This window comes from Chamaea fasciata, unplaced genomic scaffold (assembly GCF_029207755.1).
Source record: "Chamaea fasciata isolate MVZ Bird 193981 ecotype frontalis unplaced genomic scaffold, bChaFas1.0.hap1 SCAF_1, whole genome shotgun sequence".
NCBI lineage: Eukaryota > Metazoa > Chordata > Aves > Passeriformes > Sylviidae > Chamaea > Chamaea fasciata.
Window position 1 is genome coordinate 89,623,535 of NW_027094086.1, and position 20,135 is coordinate 89,643,669.

Consider the following 20,135-nt stretch of genomic DNA (forward strand, 5'->3'; position numbering starts at 1 on the left):
GCTGTAAACAAGAGGTGGGTCACTGTCACCACCCTGCCTGGAAGGAGTTGCCCTCCTCGGTGTACTCGGGCTGCCCGTTGGCACACGCCCTTCCGTGCGCCCAACTGCCGTGTTTGTCACACCGGCTGAGCGCTCTGGCTCTGGCTTCGCAAGGTCACTCTTCTGCAGTGTGGGTAGAATTAGAACAGCGATGGGAAATGGCTTCGGCTTTTTTTTCCTGTCTTGAGGAGGTAAAAGATGTTGTGCCTTGTCCAGGCAGTCTGTTTTATGAACAGCATTGGGGCTTTTGTTGCTGGGGCGAGGATGTTTAATAGTTTGATTTTGCTGCTGTTCTGTTTGTTTTATTCAGCCAGGGACATACCACAGATCTATTTTTCGATCAGGCAGCATTCCTGTACTATAATAATTCACAAGCATAATTCACACACTAGTTCTGCGAAATGCCTGTTGATTACTTCTCTACATGTGCTTCTTGCCCTTGTCTTCCTTTAGGTACAGTTTACTCTGTGCAAGTTGTAAACTCCATGGAGCAGGTGTTTGTACAGTGCATAGCACAGCAGGACCCAGGTTTCATCGAGGTGTCTGGACATGCTCTTATGTAAGTAAGGGTTCTCTGTCTTGTGAGCAAGTAGAATAGTTCACAATGGCTGAACTTGTAGAGTTTCCTGTGTGCAGGCTGATGAGAAAAGGAATTTTTCTTTCCAGGCTGAGAGGGGCTTTGCAGATGTTCTCCAAATCACAGCGGCAGCTGGCACTTTGGGCGCTGGACAAAGACGTGATTTGGAAATAGCTTCAAAGTTTAGAGATGGCGCTTCACATACTAATGCTCCCAGATGAGTTAAGTGGAGGAAGTTCACACCTCTTGTGAACCTCTTTTGTTTCAGTCTGCCAAGCTGCAGACTCAGCACAAGTGCAGCATGCAGGTTCTCCTGGTGAGAGGTTTTGTCACTCCCAGAAGTGCCAGAAACTTAATTGCTTTCAAGGGCAAGCATGGAATCTGGAGGACCCGGTACAACCTGCTGAGAGAACATAAATCATGAGATACTATCACGTTTCTGTGCTTGGGCTTGTGTGGAGTGAGTTTGCTTTGTGAGTGAATGCCTTTGGAATACACTGGTGGTTTTTTTGTTGATTCTTAGACATAGCAGTAATTGTTGTTGGCTTTGTTAACAGGCATCTATGTTCTGTTCTGAAGTTACTGTTCACGTCTTGTAAAAAGTGTGCAGACAAAAAGAAATATTTGTTCTGTCTTGAAATCATGAAAGCATTTCTGCATTTAAATGGATTGATAGCCTTGATCCAGGTTGTTCCCAGCCGGTGTCCCTTCACATAGGTACAGGAAGAGAGTTGTCACTTGACCACTGCTGTCTATCTTCGCTTATAGACAATGCTTAAAATGCCAGTGTTTACTTGTTCCTTTTTTTTAATGCTAGTTTGCCAGCTGCTTTTGTCCTTAAACAAATGAACCATGATGGCAACTGAGAAGAAACTGCCTTTTGTAGATAAGGAATAGAATTTTCAAATGGCCTTATATAGTATGCTTCTCTAGGTTTTGGTTTTCAAAGTAGCCCTTCCTTGTGAAAATTTGTGGAGCGTGTCCTTCAGTTGGTCTGGGAGGTTTTTGGCATTTTTATCCACAACCCGTAGTTTTTCTCATCTCCTTAAATGATTAGTTGATAGGCACTCCATTCATAGGAATACTGTTTTGATATATTTTGCATGGAAACTGAAGCAGGAAAAGGTTTTAAGGTAAGCCAGCCAAATAATCTAGGGTCTTTTGATCAGTTTCCATTAGTATTAAACCAGTAATCTGCCCTATTAGATGTTAGAAAGGAAGCTCAGTGTTTAAAGAAGATAAACATGCCAAGTGACATTCAATACGTCTTCTCAAGTCACCAGCAGAAACCTTGTTGAACCTTGCTGGCAGAGGTGCCTTCTGCAAGGGTTCCTAAAAACACCTCCCCAGCTCTTGGCTTAGTTTTTGAAGTGGTCTGGCGCTGCAGTGGATCTGGTGCCAGCGCTGAATGCTTGGTCTGGCTCCAGCTGGAGCTGAAGAAAGGCAGAGTTTTAAGACCTCTAGGATGCCTTCAGGTCCAGAAGAAACTGAGCACTGGAATAATGTGTCATCCAAAGTGTGGTGTATTACTAGAAATTGATGAATATGGGGCGTTTATATAGTTGAAGTTACTGAGATCTTAATGCTTATAAGAGAGAGTTCTGCAGCTCTTTAAGATTGCCTGGCACACAAACAAGCAAAGATCTAAATTGCTTTGAGCTGCTGACAGTTATCACAGCTTTGTGCAGACACACCTTTGCTGGTACTGACAAAACACAAATACCAGATTCACATCACTGTACTCTCCTTGGCTGGTGTACATCTTAAAACTGTACTGTAGCACAGTACCTTCACAACTTTTGCACAGAAAATGGAAAGAAGGGGTGAGCAGCAGCAGTAGCCTCTTATCAAATGGTTTAAAATGCTCTGAGTAAAGACATCATTTTAAAACAAAACTTGATCTGTTGTTTCAAAATTGGGCATTTAATGAATTGCATTGCTCTGATCCCAGTCCACTCTGCTGAAGTCACACTGAATGCAAGAGCAGGCTTTTGTCTGTGAGTAGGACAGTAGCAAATGAAGGAAAAACATAGTTTTCTTTCTGTAAATAGAACTGAGTTCCTCCAAACTTCATAGATAACTGAAAAGTCTGTTTTCAAAACATCTCTGACCCTATATGCAAATAAAATTTCTGTGATTTTGGCTTCTACTAGAAATTGTGTCCATTCTGCATCTGTGTGACAAGGCACTGGTATATTAGTACTAAATGCTTCCTAAAGAAACTAATTTGAATTCCAGGGTGAAAACTGAAGAGGCATGGAAAATCCTCCTAACCTGTATCATGGACCACCATATATTTCATTCAACTGTCAGTAACAGCCTACCTGTTTGATGCAAGTTTCATGTAAAGAGTGTATTGACAGATTTAAATGTATTTAGTCTCCTAAGACATTGTGGTGGCTGTTGGCCACCTCTGTGAGCCCTTGCCTGCAACTGTGGAGTTAGAAATGAACAGGCAGACTCTGGCTGGATACATCGGTGTGGCAGTGTGGATATATTAACTTTACTAATTTGTCGGGAAAAGAAGTGTCACAATTTGACACTCAAATGGCAAAACTATCAGTGTTCCCAGCTTCTGTTAGCACTGGGTTTACTCTCAGTACTTTCACCATCTGCCATGAAGGCATTGCAGACTACTAGAGGAGTGGGAGATTGCACTGGCTTTGGGTAGCTTTCAGCAGACCTGAGAAGATTCTTTGATTTGCCATGATCAAAGATCCTGATTGACAGAGCATAACTTGAGTTCCATTTCTGACTCAGTGACTGAAGTTTGTTGTGAATTCTTCTAATGATGTGGCATGCAACTTTCTTGAATTAAAAACTACAATGGCTGTGCTCCCTGGGTGCTGCAGAGGTGACACAACAGCAGCACTGACCAAAGTGTCTGCTGTGGGTGCATGTTTGCAGCGTTTATCTGTTCTGCTGGATGTTACCCCTGCCCCTGCTCTTAAGGGCAGCAAGGCAGGCCTCACAGCAGGCACTCAGCATAACCAACCCCTTCGTCAGCTGGAACATTTTCTCTGATTCTTTATTAGGTTTCTGTCACAATGTACAAGGTGCTTGTGATGATTAGGGTTACTTTTTTTAGCCTGTGACCTGTATGTCTACCATTGTAGGCTCTGAACAGTTTTGTCAGTTCTGGATTGCTTTGTGGCTCTCCTGGGATAGGTGATGGTCTCCTGTACCTTCATCAAGCACTAACCTCACAGGCATTGCTCGGTAAATAGTTGCAATGCAAGGTAAACTTGCCTTGCTGTTGTTAAAATTCTCAGTCTTCTGAAAAGCCAGTAGATGGGGTGTGTGCAATTCCTGTGCAAAGTCACTGTACTTCTCAACCCAACGATCCAAATGTAGTTTCTACATTTTTCTTACAGAGACTCTTGTTGTCGTTGTTGTTGTTGTTAGCAATGGCTTCTCACATGAAGCACGAATTTAAGCAGCTCTGAGTGGAAGCACCGAAAATTCTTGATTCATATTTTTGCATGAAGTACTCTAGGCATGATCTACTGTGCACCTTCCAACATTGTTAAGTCTTTGAAATCTGGATATGAATTTTTATCATAAGTTTGCCACCCCCCACCCAGGGTTGTTTTTTTTTTTTTAATTAACTATTCATGAACTAGAAAGGTACTGGATAACTGAAAACAGACTGGGTTACCACAGGCTTGTGCATAATCTGAGATTGCAGTATTAGGTATAGATGCCATGGGGACAGCTAAGAAATACGTCATGTTTTGTGTCTCCAAGCCCAGAATGGGAGAGTAAACATCTATTTGTAGGCATGATTCAGTTGATCATAGATGTAAAAATTGGATTTGCTAGTAAATTAAAATATTTTCCTCTTGTTAGTAATGATCATGTAATTAATCATGTTAATACAAACCGTAGAAAAAGTCACCAGTCACATCCCAGAGTGGATTTCATGCCTATAGGTCAGTTATGGTAGACTTGAAATAGGAAGGAATCTAAAACAGGAGACAAATGGCTTTGGGACAGATGAGTTGTTCTCCTTAGAGGTCACAGCAGAGCAGACTGTGAACCAACATGGAAATAAGCTGATCCGAGGGAATTTATGTCATTCAAAATGAAACTGTCTAGAGATGGAGTCATGTTAGGTAGATCCTAGCTGCTTATACCTGACTGGCAATGGAGAAATCTTCAAATGGTTTGGTAATAGTTAACCAGGGGAACTCCACAGTCTATGTCTGACAGGTATGAATGCAAGGTGGAAGTATCTTATCAAAAAATAAGTTAGAATTAGAATACTGTATCGAAGATCTCTCATGAGAAGAAGTGTGAATGCTTATGGCAAAGATGCACAGGTGAAGTTCCCTGAGAGATATTTGGGAAGAAATGTTTTGCATATGCACATGCACTCTGCTCCAAGCTATTAGTGCAATTATGGGAAGGTAGAAATCTTCAAATAGCAGAGTACCCTCAATTAATTCAAAAGAAAAGTTTAATAGTGGAATATGACAGAGTCCTGGAGGCACTGGTTTTCTTCATGCCTGTGATGAAAAGGGCAAATAACAAGAACCTGTTACATTGCCTTTCAGAAGAGAACCACCAGAGCTGTGTTTTAATCTGGTGTGGTAAAGTGTGTCCATAATACTTTGTGTGTTTAACAGTTGCACAAATGATTCACTTTACTAGCAGTCTGATTTTGTATTATAATCTGTTTCCCTTCTGTCTTTAATGTGCAATTCTGCTGAGCCAGCAGTTCACGCTGGCTGCCTCAGGCAGACTGCAGGTCAGCTTTTGAATGTAGAAGAATTCATGAAATTTAAGTATTTTGGGTATAGTTAATGGCAGTTATGCATGTACAAAGACTTCGCTTTATCAGCAGATGTGGTCTAGGTTTACATTTATGTCCACATTCAATCCTTACATTATTGCACTTGAGAGAAAAAAAATCAGGAGCTTGGTGCAGTCTTTAACAATCTGCTTTGGTAGCTGGCCAGTCCACTTACCCTTGAGTGAAGCACATGGTAGGGTGGTTCTTTCTTCCATTAACTCTTTGATGCTTGGGAACAGTGATGATTCACACGGTATGACAGGGAGGGGGAAATTACTATAAATGCAAGATTAGCAAAAACTTTGTATTCACCTTGTGCCAAGCCAGGAAGGGATTCGTGTACTATGGGAATGATTAGATGGCAATGTTTGCTGGACTACTGTGGCAGACAAGAGATGTTTGAGAAGGTGATCCAGCTCTGTTAGAGTCTGCATGGTAAGTGGAGCCTTTCCACTTGGAAGCTAGTATTGGGTTGGGCACTTTCTGGTTAAGTCAAAACGGTTGCAGTTGTTTGCAATAGCTCAGCTGTTTCCCTTGTGACATGACTGTGTTTCCTCACTTCTTGCCTGAGCTGGTGCTGGAGTTTTGAGCAGAAGGCTCTTTGCCATCATTGCTCCTCTCTGGTTAAGGGTTTGGGTTTATTTGTTAGTTTGGGAAGAGGTGAGGAGGAACCATATCCGTGCATGGAGAAATGATGACGAACAGAGTGCAGAGGGAAGGCCACAATACCCCTCCTTCCCAAGTGCAGAAATAACCAGTGCTGATGCAGGAGCTTGTTTGTAGCACCTCAGCTTGGCCCAGCCAAACATCTGTCATGCGGGAGCAAAGAGTGGGGTGGGACTTCCTTGCAAGGTGATTAGTGTGATTTCCAGATGCTGTGGAGGGCAGTCATTCCCAAGCAGTGACAGGAGCTTTTTTCTAAGGGTTAAGTAAGTAGTGTGCTGTCCTCCTTTAAACCCGGGAGACGGCAGTCTGGGAGAAGGATATGAAAAATAGATGGGCTTAAATTGAAACCTGGCATCTGGAACAGCTTTGGCAGACCTCGAGATAATACTTCAAAGTTGTTCAGCCCCACAAGGTACAGTATAATTTTCTGCTTGGTGAAAGTATTACTTGGGAACTGGAGTCATTCTTAGGGCCTCCTTGTGCTGGGCACTATCACAATAGGTAGAAAATAGCTCCTCCTGACTGAGCTGACTCTGAGCCTGCCTGTTCTGAGCTGCTTGCTTGCCTATTCTCTGTCTCCCTAAGAATTTAGCAGTAAACCTTACCCAGAATTAGTTTTACCACACTGAAAAACAGAGTGTAAATATATCTGAGCATTACTGATTCTCCTTTTACTCCACTGAAATGATCTGTATTTTAAAATCATTAAAGCTGAAGCAACATAAATATTCTGTGTTTCATGACAGCATGAAAGGAGCATGGCCTTCTACTTACCCTGCCATTCAAATGTGTGCAGGAGCACTTGGAAAATGAAAGGCTCCCTCAGCTCCCTGCAGTTTGGCAAGTATCTGTTTCCTTACAGGATTAGGTTGGGACATTGAAGAGAAATTTAGCTTATCTTCGATTTTACCATTCTTGCATTAATGGGGTGGTTCCCAGAGTTCAGTGAGCAGAGGCAGAGAGCATCCTTCCAACAGGCAGTTAGTGCCTGTAATTCTCACCATAGTTCCTGAACCTGCTTCCACTTTTGGTGGTTTACAAGGGAGAAAGCAAGTCAGCCTTGTTCAGTTGTTTTAGCCACATGTGTTTGGAGATCATTCTGAAATCCAATCCAATGCCTGCACAGAGGTAGGTTGTAAGGTTACTAATTGGTTTTGATGCTGTTTGCTGCTTGAATGTTGGTGATTTTTTTATCGAAGGTGAAAAGAGCATAATTATTTTTAACTCATAGCAACCCCCTATTTTCTCTTAAATGTCTTGATATGAAGTAATTTAAAACTGAATTTCTGCACAGATACTTTCCAAGAGATTGGCTGTCAAGTACAATAAAAAAGTCTACCCTTTTGCAGGGACCCAATGAGACTTTGCAAATTTAGATTTATTCTCAACGTTAAATGTGGTTGAAGATGTCATTTCTTAAACAGCACTTTTAGAAGTAGTTAGCTTAAAAGTATAGCAATTCAAAGCACAGAGGGAATGATTTTGAAGTGTAAAGTCTTGAAACACAACGCAGAGGTTGACGGTTTCACTACAATCAGAAGCAAGGCAGGCACAACTCCCACTTCTGAAAACTTTCCTATTGCTCTGCTTCCTCTCTTGGCCTAGAAAACCTCAAAAAAAACCCCCTTTGAATGGCTTTGCTTATTGACTTAACATAGTTATACTCAATAGCATTAGGAGACAGAGCAGAAAGGGCTGCCAAATGTGTCTGTAAAGAATAATCTTTACAGAAAGCTTCACAGAGGTATTTTTTCCACATGCTTTCAATGTCCTGAGAATGCTGCTTTTTGGAGGAAAGCAAGTTTTAGGGTGGTTTGGTCTTTTCTTCTTTTTTTTTTTTTTTTTAACCATGGCTTGTTTTGTTAGGAAACCACTCCCTTCTGCTGCTGCATTTAGACTCACTGCTAATTGCCTTTTGGTCGAAGATATTTTCCATGAATTGCCACATTCCCCCACACTGTTACAACTTCACACTGATTACGCTGTGTTAGCGGCACTTCTGCCTGCTGCCTTTGGGAGGAGTGGTTGAGAGAAGGATATGGTGTACCTGGGAAATTGTGAGGTTTACAGGAGCAGAGGTTTGTAGCTGCTAAGACACGGCAGAGGCTGTTCCTCCCAGAGTAAGGTAGGTGGTATAAGGAGGGCCAGAGTAGCCACCTGTTACTCTGGTGGTTTATGCACTGCTCTGCTGTGTGCCACTGCTGAGGATTTTGCATAAGAAGTCCTGGCAAGATGGTGTGTGGTGTGTTAGGTTTATATTTTTCATCCTAGTCGCACAATGTAGTGCGAAGCCAACCCCAAACTGGTGCCAGAGAGGTTGTGGGAGGGGTTGATCTTTCAAGAACACTACTGGCCCATCGAGCTCCTTGAGGTGCCCACAGAGCCCAACCTCCAAGCTTGTCTTTCTCCTATAGCCTGGGGACAGCTTAAGCTTCTCCTTAGCCCAGCTCTGTCCTCTGCAGCAGAACGTTCTGGAGCAGCTGTGTAAAAGATCACGGCTACCTGAAGCTCGAGCACTGAACAGGGGCGCTGGATGTAGCGGAGTTGTTCAGCACAGCTAATCCACTTAAACTATGGAGCTCATCTGCTGATCTGCAGGGGTGTCAGTGCTCTTAGGTGTGATAGCTAAAGAGGCTTTGGCTTGAGCTACAGTTTCAGGGCAATCAAAACCTGCAGCTCGGGCTGAGGATCTGGTTACACCAAGTTGGCCCTGACCCAACCAAACGTGGTTAAAAGTGAGAGGTTGTGAGAGATAAACCCCTCTACTTAAGCCTTGTCCTAGCTTAGGAGCTGATCAGTGTGTTCATGTGCTTTTCCAGCCTTAACTGCTTTGATCAAAGGTAGGGCTTACTTGGTCTGTGAACAGGGATGAGCTTTGCCAGTAAAAGCCCTCTTTTGAACCAGGATAATTGCCCCTGCAGGGCTAGTGTTAACGTTTCTGCTTTAATTGTGTCACTGCACATAAGTGTACAGATCTTCTACAGGTAAAACCCCTTTCATTTCTAATGCAGTAAGTGTGGTTGGGTCTCACCTACACCGTGGGTGTTGGTCGTGGTGCAGGAGGAACGGCTGGTGTTGTAACAAGATCTCTGACTACATTCATCTGTTGTCCAGCCTGTGGCATATGAGGGTTTTCACCTCAAGGAGGTGGTTAAACAGTCCAGGTCCATCCAACACACCAGTGCTGGCTGAAGGCAAGCCCGGTGTGGTATTTTCTGTCCTGTGGCAGTGAGCAGGGGTGACCGCAGCCCACAGGAGCAGGCAGTGGGCGCTGCTCCTGCCCTGCCGTCTTTTGTCTGGGTTGAAACCTTTATTTGTTTAGTCCTACCCTTTTTTACCGTTGAGGGGAAAAGAGAGGGAGTAAGAGGAGCAGTGTGTGGCACACTGCTGAGTCCTCTGCTGTCCTCCTTGCAGTACTAGAGAAGCTGAAACTTGGTAGTCTTTTGTGAAAAAGGCTTCTAATGTTCCTTTTACGAAATTATTAGTAAATTATTATGGACCAAATATAGATCAAATAATTTTCTGCAGGTAATCCTCACTTACCACAGGGAGGTAGAAACAGCAGTGTTGCAGTCCTGTTGATTCTGGTCCCACCACAAGCAATGCAGCTAGGGACCACTATCACAGCACCCATGTACCACTCTTATACCACCCATGTACCACTCATACCACTGGGTACAGAAACCTGCTTCCTGCTTTCCCTCAGCAGCAGAAAGAGGCAGAAATGAAGGCAGAACTCAGTCTGAATTTCAGAAAAGGCTGAAACCGGTCTGTTGGCATAGAGGGAGAATGAGGAAACAGGAACACCTGTGTTGCATAGCTTTGGGCAGCTCAATTATCCCATCTCCAGTGAAATTCTCTTTTGCATAAGATATGAATAACAATACTCAATTTACCTTGCAGGGGTGTTACAGAGCATGCAGTTAATTTTTTTTTTTACAGTGTTTGTGGTATGTAAAACCCTAAATGAGTGCAAAGCATTATTGTGATTTAATTTTATTGAGGGTTAAATGTTGGTGACGTGCCCAGCTGAGCACTTGCTGGCAGTGAGCAAGTGACCAGCAGCAAGCAATGGACAAAAAAGGAAAACGGCACCAACTTATTCCAGTCATACCTATTTTTTTTTCCTCTCTTACCACTGTACATTTCCCTATAAGCAGATGGAGATGATCAAAATATCAAATTGGAACTCTATGGTTTAACAGACTTACATTTTGCTGTTTGAAAGTCAAATAAAGGTTGATGACATGAAAATTTGTCTTGTAAGGAGAGTGAGTGGAAGTGTCTCCAAACATGCCCTAAATGGTCCTTAAATAATATCTTTCAGAAACAGACCATACCTGATTAGTTAGGTGGCAGATTTGTCATTGGGTTGGTAGCATGCCAAGGCTGCTGGTTCCTTCACGTTCCATACTATTGCTGTTGAGGGGTTTTCAATGGATTAAAAACATGGATGAAAATCACTTGAACAAGGTTGGTACCTCATGGCACCAGCATGAGCCAGGGGATGAGCAGGGGCTGTGTGCAGGCACGTGTGTTGAGGGGTGCTCCCGAGTTTGAAATGAGTCAGTGCCAGACTACAGCGTGTGTCTGTGTTAGAGCTGTGCAAGAGAGGAACTGACAGCGTGTGTGATTTCTCTGCCTTGCTCTAATCTCGTGGGAAATGGGAGCTTCTTAGTGGTGGGGTTACTTTCAAGTGCCAGTGGGCTTCATGTTGCACCTCGGTATCCCAGGCATTTTGTTACTGCCTTCTCACTTTCGTTCATTTTTATTAGGTGTGTAATGCAGACGCTTGTTCTAATTACCTCTGGTAGACATAGCACAATTGAGTAACAGTCTTCTAGTAATCAGGGCTAACTACTGCCCTCAGAAAATAACACTCCAAGCATGGTGGAGACAGGTATTCCTGGCAGAGCGGAAGGATTTGACCCTCACTTTCTCTGTGTTTGTTAATTCAATGTCTTTGCTCTGTAAGTGTCCTGAGAGACAGGTCCAGAGGTCTGCAAAGCAGAAAAGGATCTTCAGAGTGTCTTCTTCTAAGCTTTCGGTCAAAGTCTGCATCATAGCCTTATTCTTGTTGCATTTGAAAACATTGCTTGGCCCTGGATTTTTTCAGGGTTTTTTGCCCCTTTCTTCCGGAGCTCCAAAAGCTGCCATGGTCATTTACCCAAACACAGTGATAGCATTAGCTCCACAGTTAACTTCTCATTTAGTGGTGTTTCTGAAAATAACAGTTGCTGCAAGAAAACAAATGGTAGACATGCGGCATATGCTGCACATGATCTTAATTTATTGCCTTCTTTGAAAAAAAATTGCAGTATGAAATTTAGGGGGCAAATCTCAAATCCTGTGGAATTCATGGCACAATGCCAGTTTATTTGAAAGAACTTCATATTTGTCCCTAAATCTTACAAGTCCTTAACTACAATTTGCTTTCTCACATGCCACTCACCTTTAAGATGATACTCCTTTTTTGGCATTATTAATTATCATTATTGTTGTTGCTGTTATTATTCCAGGAAATATGTATGGGAGGAACGCTGAAATCTGGTTTAAAAATAGCATTTTCATGTCCTCCTACTCACTGTACTTTGTGCATAGAATGCCTTTTATAAATGCAGACTTGCTGCTTGGCTAGATAAAAGAAACTGTCACTTGATTTCCATAACGAAGTCATTCCCAGGAGAATTTCATTGTTTTAGCAATAAAATTTTTCTAAAAGGCCTTTTATTTTGCTTGAGAAAGATAACAGAAATGAACTTCTGAGTGGTTATTCCACAAAACAATTAGAAGAAAGCAAGACTGTCTTGATTTGATGTAAAGAGATTTGTATGTGTATGAATTCCCTTTCATGTAAGATGAGAATAAATTCCCAACTGAAAATCAAGTTAGAAACACCCCCCAAAAACATTACCCAAAACACTTTTCCCCCCCTTGCTCACAGACATGACATTTATCTTTATCAGGACTCTCCTGCATATCAAATCCTGGAGTTCAGCCCTGTTTCAAAAGGCACTTGTGTAACTTCTGATTCTGATACTTTCCTGAATTAGAGGCAGTCAAGGATAATCATTGCCAATTATTACAGTGCATTAATTTTGTGACCAGGTGTGTTCATATTTGTGGGGAGGAATGACCTCTGCGTGCTGTATTAAGGCTGAGCACTCCCTGAAACAGGGACGGTGCTTTGGCTGTGGGTGCACACACCGTGGATGGAGTACAATGCAGGCACAGTCCCTCCTTGCTCACAGGCACCATGCTGCCCTGGACTCTCTCACAGCATTTCTCACCCCTTTTCTCAGCTGCTCTGTGTCTCATGCCAGCATGACGCTCCTTTTCTCTGAATGCTGAACATGCTAAAGCTTGTCAGAATTACGGCATCAGAAAAGATGCAGAAAGCATATCCAGTAAGTTAAAGGTCCTTCTGCTTGTATTTAGGTTTGGGGCTTTTTTTAGGGGCACGGGGGCTATCTCTCATTTGGACCTATTTTGAGCCGTGTTTGCATTTTCCTAAGTGTGAATCAATGCAATTACCACTTCAGGTACGGTAGACAACCTACTAGTGTAGGTAGATACATGCAATAAGAAGCAAAAGGGAATAGGAAAAAAACCATATGCTTTGTAGTCAGGAAAACCTTTATGGATTTGGCATCGTACTTAAAATTGCGTTGTATTAAAGAAATGCAACAATTTCAGAAATTATTATTTATAGGAAGATTTGTGAATTCAGGATGTGATATTCTGACTCACCCGACAGCAAACATGTTTGCGCTCCGGTTGGTATGACTCACACTGACATTTGTCTTAAGCGTGGCAATTGTTTTAGCCCTCTGCTTGGTGCAGGATGAATGAAACGGCTGAGCTCCACTGTTGCAGATTTACTATGTGCAGCCACCCTGGTAATTCACAGGCTCAGCTGTGGAGTATTTCCTGTCACACACACACACGTGCACAAACATACACGTGCGCACCCCCCCTGCCCCCCAGTAATGCTTTACTGTTAAATACTAGATTCATAGAAAGGAAGTGCATAATTACGGTGCTGCCTTTTGCACCACATAAAGCAGCCCACATCAAAAGATGTTTGTCATTAATGTTTCAACAGGTAATCTCTGGAATTACTGCCAAACCGTGTGCCTGTTACTTAGCACTCCCTGTCGAAATGGTTGAAATCTTTGTTGTAAACCAGCATAGTCATCTTAATCCTGCAAAAAAGTTCGTCAATACTGCCTTTGTTTTCCAACTCTGTATCACGTTGCATCAGCAGAAGACGTGGCGGCACTGGAAGCAGGGAGAAGGTTAAAGGTGCATTCTGGGCTGGCTTCCTAAGGAAAGGAAGCTCACGTGGTGGCATTGTTTGTGCCTGTGCCCGTGTGTGTCCCCCCAGCCTGGCAGCTGGCCTAAGTCGGGTCCTCCTCAACCCTGCGTGCTGCACAGGTAGAGGAGACAGGGAAGCTGCTCCCTGAAAACTTTGTGTAAGTAGCAGATAAATAGCTCTGGGCACCTGTGGCTGAACCCAGTGAGGCAAAGGCCATGGCCCAAACTCAAATCACTGGCACCAGGGAGTTGGTACCGTGGGCATCTCCTGGAATTACTGCTGTCACCAGAGATCAAGCCTCTTTCTCTGGTTTTCTGGGTTGTAGTGTTAACAATCTTCTTCAGGAGGTTTTGTCTCTGGCTACTTAACATACTGCAGTTAAACAGAATCTCAGCCACTGCATTTGGTGCTGCTACTGTTTGCAAGTCACATCATTTGGATTCTCCCTTCAACACCATCTTTGCAGGAGTGCTGTGGCCATTGTATGAGAAGTGTCTGTACGTGTTACTAAGGCCCTTGAGCTTGCTCTCATCTGTAGCAAGTTAATAGGGTGCTGCAGTTCTTCAAATATGCAGGAGGCTCACTGTCTCCACTCAGGGCTGAGCTGCATTTTTTTCCATAATAGCTTCCATAAAAGAAAAAGAGAAATATTTATGTCATGTAGCAGAAGCATCCAGCGTGGTTATTTTTATTGCTTATATCTGTTCAACATTACTAGCTCTCAGCCTGAATTATTATGGACCATTTGCATTCTTTTCTCAATCTCTTCTGCTCAGAAGACCTGTAGAAATGACCGTGTTACAAATACACAGGCAATGAAGTTGTTTTTACTTTAAACCTTCGTATGAGAATGAAGAAAGTTGGCATCCTAAGAGAAATGTAGATCTGTGTTGAAATTCCCCCCCCCCGCCCACCAGTATTCCTGCTTTGATAGCCATGAAAAAGTAACAAATAGGGGGTGCTGATGTGAATAAGGTGATGGATTTTTGTTAAGAAGTACATCACTGACATCTGATAGGAGGTATTTGTGAGGTGTTTTTCTTCTTATTGGTCTGCACTGTTGCTGCTTAGACAAAACCACCTGAACAAGTTCCTCTTAGTTTTCACCTGGCATTGCGTGCTGCGCTCACAGCCCACCTCTTGATTTGCTATTTTAATACCTTATGCTGCACTCTCTTTCTGGGGGAAAATCACATGGAACTTAGAAACTAAGCCCACTAGGAGAGGCACAAGGATATGCACAGTCTAACCTCAAGTCTTTTTGGAAAAACTGGGTCTTAGTAAAGTACAAATAAGGAGTATGGTTGTGATTGCTGTTATTTGTGTAAAAGTGATGTCTCTGAGGTCCAAGTTAGATTTCTGTTTATAATGTTATTATGCGTCATGTAAATGGAGAGTGTGATTTTGAGCTGTTATGCATTTTTTCCTAACTGCTACTGTGGTGATGAACCTTCATCTGTTTTCCAGTCACTTGTTCAAAGGTGTTGAGGTCAGGGAATGAGTAATGAGCAGTGGAGAGGGCTCTGGGAGGAAAGTTGCTTCCATGGTTTCTAGATGAAGAGGTTTGGAAGGGCAGATGAGCCCAGTGAGTATGGCTGAAAACTCTCACTCTGTTTGCATAAGCTGATGCTAAAATGAGGGGTGGTTTACCTGAGCCTTAAGTCGTGGAAAATACCTGCTGTGGGTGAAGCAATGATGAATAATAGTCTGTAGATTAAATCTCGAGACATGGATTTCTAGATGACTCACAGCTAAGGTTCGCTGGGCAGAATCAGTGGCCATCTTCAGTAATGGCTCCTGCACTAGAGGGTGTGAGCTGCAGCCTTGCCCTTCCAGCCCCACGTGCTGCTCCCATCTCTGTACTGTTCGCAGATAGATGTTCCTGTCCTGTCATTTCCTTCTGAGTAAGCACTCACGTTGGAGATGCTTTTTACACAGGAAAGATGTGCTGGGCTAGCATGTCCCATGTTTACAGAGATGGGGAAGGCAACATGGATGTTCTTCCCTCTGCTACAAATTGTGAGGGAGGATGGATTGCTTTCTTGTCTGAACCCGGTGATCTGCATGCTGCTTTTCTGGTTTGCGACCTGCAGGATATGCAAAGTGCTAACAACTTGATTTACTGTTCCCATGCACCCAGATACAGTTATTCACCCTGCACGAAATGGGTGTAACACCTTGTAAAGTCGGGCGTTTCACTGTGGACCACATGCAAAGCCATGGGAAATGTTTGTTTACATGACAAAGCCGTGGAGGATCAAGGTTCAGATGAGGAATGGATGCTAAACAGAAATCAGGGTGATGCCTGCCTGTTTTATGCAAACAAAACCTCTTTTGTCCTAAGGTGATATTGCTTCACCATAACATTTAAGTAGGCATAATTGGGATTTAAGTAATTTTTACACTAGCAGAACATCAGCAGCAGCCTTTGTACACTAGACAAATTGTCAGAAGGTTTTCAGATGGGCAAAGTTTGAAGTTTGGCATGGCTGGTGTAGAAAAGCTTTTATTACCTTGAAATCTAAAAGATAGTAAGTTCTTGGTTGGTTTGTGGGTTTTGGTGAGTTTTTTAAAATTTATTTTTTAAATTTCCATTGGAATCTTTTCTCATTGTGTAAAGTCAGCTAAACCTGTTCAAAATAATTCAGAACTTTTTTCCTGACATGATAGATGATACACGCATTAGGTAATTGAAATCATGCACACTCCAGGAAGATAAAACCTCGCCTTTCCCATTTGCGGTGAGGCAGGATTGAACCTGTCTAAAACTATTGCATGTAGAGGGAGAATAAAGCAGGAAATGAATTACGGTTTTATTTGAGTTGAAGGATTAGTTGAGGGATAATAGCGAACAACGAAACAACTTGGGCACAAGGCTGCCGTCTCTTAAACAGTTTTATTAGCTTATGCTGATTTGTGAATTACGGAAACCAAATTATGTCATGCAAGAGAGCAAGGGATGACAATTAAAAACCTGCAGGAAAGGACTAGTAAAACGGTAATCTCTCACTGCTTGATCTTCAAAGCAAGATGGGAGAGCATGACCTTTTTTTTTGGAATAAATACAGGATATTGCACGTAGCCAACTTCTGGTTTTCAGGTTTTGCCAATTTGCAGTTGCTCACTTGTACTACAGTCCTTATTTGTTGATTGCCCTGGGGTCCAATTTTAGTCTCAAAATACTCCTGAGAAGTACTTCCATGTTCTTTGATTTGAGATCTGTTCATGTCTCAATTACACTTCTAATCTGTCAGCACAGTGTCCCATTTAGCTCTCAATGACAGGGCTATGCTGTGTTATTTGAGTAACCATAATGCTGTGGGACCATGGAGAACAGCTTCCTTGGTAACGCTTCCCATTTATAGCAGAGATGTGATCGGTAACCGTGTGTGTGAAAATGATTTGTTGATCACGTTGAAACTTCAGTCATAAAGTCTGGTTATGACCTAATTGTACTGCGAACAAGCTTTCTCTGCTGGTCCCTCCGAGTTATGACTGTTTTACAGTGTTCCGTGAAGAACATGTCGTCAGTGCCCATCAGATCCGCATAGCAAAAAGATTGTCCCAGTTGGGGACTAAGTGCTCTGCTCTTCAGGTGAGGGTTGTGCTTCAAGAAACAGCATCTCTCCATGCATCCTGAATTTTGTGCTATGCTATCTTTAAATCTTAAACATAAAAGTGCCTGGGAACATTTGCAGGCAGACATGCCTTGGCTCTCAGACAGTAAAGTGCCTATGGGTAAGGTCAAATGAGCAAGTTGTAGCAAATTAAACTAGCTTGTGAATTTGTAGTGCATCATCTGCTCCATAATTACTGGCTGTGTGCATGGTACAAAGGCACTCTGTGGTAAATACAAGGTCTCTTGCCCCTTTTTTGCCTGAGGGGTAAGCTGCCTTGCTTCATTTCATCTTTCCTGTGAAATATGAGTGCATGGTAGGGGTGTCTGCCCCAGAGGACCACCACTGCACTGTATTGCGCAGGGGCTGCTTGTGGCCTGTTCCTGTGTCCCTGTGCTGGGGTCTCCAAGACACATTCCAGGCTTACTGCAAGATCACTGCATAGCTAGCAAGCAGCCTCGCTCCTGATTCAGTGATCAAAGCCCTGGTTTGGGCAACTGGAGCCCTGCTGACTTGAACAGAATCAAAATCCTATTCTCACTTGTTGAAGTTAGTGGAAGGACTTAGTCACTGAGTGTGGTGGGTGTCAGCCCAGGGTTACGCACAGCTGACTCTCCAGGGAGGCTCACAGGAGTCTATCCAAGCAGGAGTTTGCAAGGAGTAAACTTCCCTGCTCTTACTAAAAATAATTGGAAGCCATTTATTTTTGTTGGAAATGTTAAATATTTTCTCCTTGTCATTTGGACTCCATTTGAAGGTTCCCCTGAATGCCGAATGACAAGAGATAAGGATTAAAAATTGCAACTTCTAGGGTTGCCAAATTATTGGGGAAAAAAACCCATAAACAATTTGCAAATGCTGAAATCTTTGATTTGAACATTTAGAAGCAAAATGGTTTGAGTGTTTCGAGCCAAGATGGAGTTTTTTTTTAATTGTGAGATTCTCATAATTTAAAGAAAAAAAATAAATGGCTTGGAAATAGATTGGTTTGGTTTTAAGCAAGGTTTCGAGGGTTTTTTTAAATACGTCTGTGTTATTTTTCTCTCTTTGATCTGCTTTCTAACGTTAAAAATCTTGTGAGATTGTGCCTGATGGTGTGTTTCTCTGTCAGATAAGCAGCAGAGTCCCACTTCAGTAGAGGAGAGAAGCTGTTGACCAAAGTCTTGGAAGTGTACCCCAGGGTCTGGGTATTTGAAGGCTCTTGAGGTAGCGGGGCTTCTGTCACATGGGAGTTGTAGTTCCCAAGAAGCTATACTGTGTCTTAAACTGGGAAGATTTTTTAACAGTTACCTTGCATTGCTACAGTCCATCAGGGAGAGGACAAAGACACATGTCCCTTGAGACTAGTGGTCACCATCATCATCATTGCCAAGTGCCTGCCCAAGTCCCAGCCAGCTGGATGCAGGTTTGCAGACGCTGCTCCATGAGGGCTTAGCCAGTAAGTCCAGGAGTAGTCCTGCACCATAACTGGATTGGCTGGGCATATACTGCCTTGGGCTTTGGAAGGTTTTGTTGTTGTTGTTTTGTATGTTCAACTAAAACAGTCAAAGGTGTAAACCTCTTTAGAATAGCAACTTTATCATTGCATTGTCCTCCTGCTCTTCTACCTATGAACTGCACTTGTCGATCTGTCTGACGTGTTTCCTGCCTTCAAGTAATGTCAGATTCATCTGCATTCATATGTAGTCGTCTAATCTGAGCTCAGTGTCTAGACTCAATTTATGGAAGGAACCAGACCTTTCTAGAGAGTGAATCATTCTGCCCTAAACCAGATGTGTGATAGGTCGAATGAATAATTTTCTAGATTGCCTAGTTTCCTCCAAGTGAAGAGAGTTTACACTGTCTAAGGTGTGGAGTTTTGTCCTGCACTTGTCTTGGGTTCGAGGACATGGATTCCACCATAAGGCTGGTAGGATGGGATCCATGTACACAAATCCTGAAGCGACATGTGAAATGTTTGAGAAGCCTTACATTAAGGAGGTAGGAAATGTTGGTGGCTCATAGTGAAACTAAGAATTTAGGAAGCACAGGGAGACCATGGCAACCTGGCTCAAGGAAAAAATGTTCAATCTGAGGCCTGTGGAAATATACACTCTATTTTAAGTATTCTGTGTAGGGTTCACATAAAAATGAAACCTAGCAGTTTCCTCAGACCCCAATAAAAAGGCCGAGGACAGTCTGATACCTTGTATAGTAGGTTAAAAAAAAAAATTAAGAGTTGGTCCACAAAATTTTGTCAAAAAATCAATGAAAGAACCACACAATAGTAAAAGTATTGAATATGAAAAATACTTCCTACTGAGGAACAGCAAGAATATGTTTGTGTGTGTGTGTGTGTATTTTTGGATTCAGTACTCCTCTGATACAATACTGCAGATAACCATGGAAATAGATAGGTGTTTGCATTCCCTTTGAGGAGATGATTGAGAACAAGATCCTGCGTGGATCTCTCTGCACATTGTGGACTTTATTTGCAGACACTTTTATAAACAGCAACTCCAAGTAGTTTTTTCTTTCTCCTGTTAGAACAACAGAAGTATCCAAGAATTATTTTAGTTACATATTTGCCTCAGCAATTCTGAACTGAGTTTTAATTTTTTGTAATAATATGTCAGGGAAAATGACTCTTCCTATCTTAGATCAGTGATTGCCATACACTCACTCTGTAGTGGAATCTCCATCTTGGAAGGTCATTAAAAATGCATTTGCTTTAAGGAGATATAGGAATCAATTGTTCATTTGTTAAACAGCTCTATGGCTTTTCCTCTTTTTGTTCCTTGCCTTCCTTTCTTACTTGGTTTTGCTTTTGTTTTACAGCTCTACCTTACTTTATTTGAACGAGGAAAGACAGTAAGGACCTGTGAACAATCCAACAGCTTCTGAAAAGTCTTCATGCTAAAGGATAATCCAGAATTCCCTGAAGAAGAACATAGTGAATGTTGTGAGTTGTTGTTAGCAGTAATAACAAATACTTCCTATTGTGTCTTTTGGGAGGTAGTATCTGCCCTGTAGTGTTTGGTCTCTTCCATGTGATTTACTGAACACCAAAGAGTTGAATTTCTCTCCCTCTTACTTTTTTTTTTTTCTTTTCTTTTAATGGGTTTAAGGGAAGACTAGTGTTAT

The 20,135-nt window shown here is 42.4% G+C and overlaps 1 protein-coding gene across 27 annotated transcripts in view; it reads left to right on the forward strand.

The window, feature by feature from the left end:
* The window catches only part of ATXN1 (ataxin 1), a 339,029-nt gene that overhangs the window by 228,154 nt on the left and 90,740 nt on the right, over nt 1–20,135 (forward strand). For 24 of the 27 annotated variants that reach the window (XM_066188786.1, XM_066188795.1, XM_066188812.1 and 21 more), the window contains one exon: nt 19,830–19,953. The gene's annotated coding sequence lies outside the window, so the exon portion shown is untranslated. Of the gene's footprint in view, nt 1–492; nt 599–19,829; nt 19,954–20,135 lie in introns of all 27 variants that reach the window. The other 3 variants (XM_066188804.1, XM_066188747.1, XM_066188829.1) reach the window with 1 other exon arrangement.